The sequence below is a fragment of the Cyprinodon variegatus genome, unplaced genomic scaffold (assembly GCF_000732505.1).
Source record: "Cyprinodon variegatus isolate N-32 unplaced genomic scaffold, C_variegatus-1.0 Scaffold29, whole genome shotgun sequence".
NCBI classification, from domain to species: Eukaryota; Metazoa; Chordata; class Actinopteri; order Cyprinodontiformes; family Cyprinodontidae; genus Cyprinodon; species Cyprinodon variegatus.
In genome coordinates this window covers 1,484,927-1,490,297 of record NW_015150482.1, presented here as the reverse complement: position 1 = coordinate 1,490,297, position 5,371 = coordinate 1,484,927, and positions in this window count along the sequence as shown.

The window sequence follows — 5,371 nt, the reverse complement described above, 5'->3', positions numbered from 1 at the left end:
AAAAAAAAAAAAAAAAAAACGGGGGAGAAGGTGCTCTGGTTAGATGAGAACAAAATGTTATTCATTATGAAAAAAGATCCAGACACCATCATCCTGTGCTAGGATTTTTTTCAGACAGCATAGGGAAGCTCATAATTCTTAAAGAGAGAAAGAGTTGAATACAGAGAAATTCTGAGAGAAAATCTTAAAAAAAAATGTGATGGTAATGTGACAAATGTTGATAGATGTAAATAGCTTTGGCAGGTACTAATTCAAATAGGTTAATTAGTTCCCAAAACTGAACTGATGAGTAAGCCTAACATTATATCACCAGAGTTCATCATCATCATCAGTGCATCATCATAAGCCTGGTTAGGTAAGAGGTTGTACATATAAACAAAAACATTCCAAATAAAACTCTAATCCCTGATATAAACTGAAAATACAGCCTCACAGAGAAAATACTCCAGTGTGCAACACAAATAAATCTGCTTGTATTTTACTATTGCAGCACATTTTCAGTATTCCTTCCTCCGATTAATGACCTAATTCCAGGGTGTAGTAAGTGGTGTTAGAACATCAGTCAGTCAGTCAGATGGGGCGTGGTCTGTTCTGTCATGCTAATTAACTTTTAGATATCATTATAAATCTTAGTTCATGCAGGAGAGTTAACACACAAGTACCTTCATTATGAACCACAACATTAAATAAGTTATTTATTCATTGTGCCGGTGAAGATTCTCAGTTATCCGGGTCATAGTCTTTCTAAAAAAAGATACAAAAAAAATAAAAAAAAAACAGTCAACTGGACTTTGTTTCTAACTTTGAAGACGTTTAGCTTCCCATCCAGGAAACTTTTTCCAATTCAAAAAATGGAATATCTTTGAGTTCAAGGCTATATACAGTAGCCCGACAATACCTTGTTTTTGTTTAGAAAACATGCAAACTGAAACGGACGAACGGGTCCACCCCTTTGTAATGGGGGTCGTTTGGTTTCTTTTGTTAGCCTGCAAAGCGCCATACCTATCTATGTCTCTGAAAGGGGTGTCATTAAAGAGAATTGTTGGCCTGACTGAATAGATGAGGTCTTTTGTTCCCCTGTAAAGGGGCTGGGGCTGTGATGAAAGCAGAAAGTGATCAACTCAATTGCTGTCTTGTAGGTTTTAGAAAGCTAAAATCTGAGTCCACCCCCTCTGTTTAAGGTTTTTTTTTCTTTCTTAACATAGAGGGCTTCCTTCACGCCCCTCTCAAACCACATATTTCCTTTGTCCAAAATGTGAATATTCTGGTCTTCAAAATAATGTCCTTTGTAGGTGTAGATGATCCACAGAGTCTTGTCCTGAAGAGGTCGCCCTTCTGTGTTGGGCCATGCGTCTGTGGAGAGGTTGTTTGGTTTCTCCAAACATTAGGTCTGGGGCTTTTGTGCTTAGGATGCACTAGTCTCTGTTTAAGGGTCTTGTTTGGTTTGAAATGTACTGGGATTTTGAGTTTGGAGGAAATCCTCTTAAGTTTTTCAGAGACTCCAGCAACATATGTGATGGTGTCCTGCTGTGTGTCTTTTGGAATTCCTTGCTGATTTGACAGTTTGAGTATCCACAGGTTTGAAGAACATCTTTGATGTGTTTCTGTTCTTTGTGCTTCCCTTCTGTTTTTGTAAGGACATGCTCAGCATGGTGTTGTAAGGTTCTGATGACTAAAAGTTTGTGTTCCAGTGGGTGGTGTGAGTCAAAAAGAAGATATTGGCCTGTATGAGTGGATTTCCTATAGACTTCAACGTTGAGGTTTTCTTTCTCCTTCCATGCTCACCAAACAGTCCACAAAAGGTAGCTTGTTGTCGTTGGCATCTTCTCTGGTGAACTTGTTGTTGTGGTCAACCGAGTTCATGTGTCTTGTGAAAGCTTCCTTTAATTTCAGCTGGATTTTGACAAATGTGTTATCCACATATCTAAAACAATGGGTTGGTGGTGTTCCTTTGAAAGTGTCCAAAGCTCTCTTTCCATTTCTTTCATGTAAAGATTGGCTACAATTGGTGACATGGGAGATCCCATTGCACAACAATACTTCTGTCTGTAAAAAATGATCCCTGAACTTGAAATAGGTTGTGGAAAAACAAAGGTCCAGTAGGGTGCAGATCTGGTCTGGAGTGAAATTAGTCCTGTTGTTTAGGCCACTGTCTCTTTGAGGACATTTCCTGACTCTTTTCACTGCCTCTGATATAGGTACGCATGTGAAAAGAGAAGTAGCATCAAAAGACACCAAGGTTTCTTCTGGCACCATCTTTAAATGTTTGACTTTGTTTGCAAAGTCTTTATTCATTCTTTTCATTAATATAAAAAATACATAAGGTAGTACTTCCCCAGTTTTTATTTTATTTCCAGATCAATACCATTGAATAAGTCGATTTATCAGAGTGCAGTTTCAATAAAGCCATATGTTCAAAAGTATTGACATTTATAAAATGGTAAAAATGTCATTCTACATTTCACTGTTGGCAATAAAATCAATTTAAATAAAATTTAAGCAAAAGAGTCACAGATTGTAACATGCAATGTTCCCTAAGTTCTTAAAATGTTTGCTAACTTATATTATTGTAACAAATCGCTCCTGAATGTTTTGATTAAAGTTTAACTGAGAATATTTCTTAACCCAACTTTTATTTTCTACCTTTGTAGAACCCAAAGGCTTATAAATGGATTCTGCTCTAAATCAAAAATGAGGGTTTCTTCTTTTGGATCAAGAATTTCTGGTATGAATGTAGTTTAAGCTAGTTTAGAAACAACACTATTGTAAACAAGTATTAGAATTAGTCTCTATCTAAATCTTTAAATTTAAATTTTAACTTTTACTCTGAAAATGGCTTATTCTATAATCATAAACCAACACAGATGACCAAAACAACCTTAGGGGCTTAAATGTAAATCATGATGTCATCTAAGCACATTTCTATCATTGGCTGAAATGTGTCTGACATATTTGGCTGTCTTTCAACTGCTACATTTTTAGAATAGAATTTGGGAAACATTGATTAAATTCAACCCAAATAATATGCAAACTGTTATACCCATGTTATTGATTAAATTTTCAGCTTACCTAATCCCTCTGCTGAAACAGCAACCTAGTATGTTTGGGGGACCATAAAGCAACTTTTCAAATACTTCTGACTTTTCCTATTAGTACAACATATGGTGCATGTGCTTCTGCAATTTGACAACCTAGACATTGATTGGCCAACCTGGACATCCATTCACTCCTGTTTGTGCTGAAAATGTACAAGGTCCACAAATACTGTAGCCATGACTGGTGATTACTGCCTAAATCATAATAAACAAACATGTTTTGCTGTGAGGACAAACTGTTTTAAAAGAAGTCAGCCAGGGAGGGACAATATACCCACACCTCAGATATGTCAAAGAATGAGCAGCCTCTGAGAAGAGGGGTGATGCTGCCATCTGGTGGGGAGAAAGTTAACAAGTTTTTAACCAGCACGGTTTGCTGCATGGCTGCAACAAATGATGTTAGTTATAAAGCCATATAACTTATTAGAGGATTGTAGGGTAGCTATTGCCATATAACATATCCATATATTACCATTATGTGCCCCTTAAACTTTAGAATTATATTTAAAACTGCAGACAGCGGTACCGCTATAGAAGAAATTCCAAATTCCTGGGGGTGCACATCACAGACAACCCCACCTGGACAATTAACATCTCCTTACTGGTCAAAAAGGCACATAAGCACTTGCACTTCCTGCAGAGGATGAGGAGAGCCTACCTGCCTCCAGTCATCCTCACGACCTTGAACAGAAGCACCATAGAGAGCGTTCTGACCAGCTGTCTCCCTGTGTGGTGTGGAGGCTGCAGCTTCTCAGACCGTGAAAACATGAGAAGAGTGGTGAGAACAGCAAAGAGGATCATCTGGGCTCCTCTTACCCCCATAAAAGACATTTAATCCTAGTGCTGCGTGTCCCGAGCCTGTAACATCATAAATGACCCCTCACACCACCACCATGGACAGTTCTCCCTGTTGCCCTCTGGGAAGAGGCTTTGCAGCATTTGATGCATTTGATCCAGCACATTCAGAAACAGCTTTTCCCCTGCTGCAATAAGAGTGAATCTTCAAAATTGAACTCAACTCATTGTTTCTAATGCATTTTGCACCATATCCATTTATTTTTGCACTGCTCTGAACCTTCCACATCAATTCATTTTGCACTATGTCTCTCCCACATTGTTTACTCCTGAACTTTAGAAATGGAATTGTCAATTTCACTGCTAATCTGCTGCACATTCCCGTTCGGAAAGTAGTATGTATTGAAATGTAGTTTATTATACACTTTGTGTATACAAAATGACAATAAAGTTTGTCAAAGTCTAAGAAACAATTTTGTTTCAACAGAAAAATAAATGTAAAAAATTCCATCCATCCATTATCTGACACGCCTGTCCCAATTGAGGTCGCGAGGGGTGCTGGTGCCTATCTCCAGCTGTCAATGGGCGAGAGGCGGGGTACACCCTGGACAGGTTGCCAGTCCATCGCAGGGCAACACAGAGACAAACAACCATTCACACACACACACTCACACCTAAGGAGAATTTAGAGAAGCCAATTAACCTAAAAGTCATGTTTTTGGACTTTGGGAGGAAGCCGGAGTACCCAGAGAGAACCAACACATGCTCAGGGAGAACATGCGTGGGGTCTTTCTGCATGGGAAACTCCATGCAGAAAGACCCTGGGCCAGGAATCAAACCCAGAACCTTCTTGCTGCAGGGCAGCAGTACTACCCACTGTGCCACTTAGCAGCCCCATGTAAACAATTCAACAAGATGATTAAAGGTACAAATATTTCCACAACTACTGAAGAAACAGAAAATGTTCAAAATAATTTCTTAAAATCAGAACTTTAAAATCTAAAAAATGTAATAGATATTTAAAAGTTTTGTTCAGCAGATAAAAGCAAAAGTATAAACATCAAGAGAAGTGGAATTCTGCAACGATTACACACAGGCAGCAGTAGGCAGTGTTGCCCACTTTTTAATTAAGATCAGGTCCTGGTGACCAGAGGGAGCTCCTGCTCCTCCAGTTTCCCCTAATAGTTGTGTGTGGCAATACTGAAAGAAACATGGGGGGAAAAAAAATCAGATTTTTTCATATGTGCAACACAGTGTTGAAGTCATATGTGTCACATCTTTAGGTCTTCCATAAACCAAACTCAGTATTTAATCCATGGCAAGTTTGTGGGTCTTCAGATAAAAGTGCTGAAAAAAGGAGCAGCTTGATACCAGCCCTTCAGTTCTAACAGTATAGCCCCTGTTCAGCCTCTCTACTATTGTGTGTGGGAGAGTCACTACACATATAGATATTCACCACAGTCCTTTCACTGCCTCCCAGT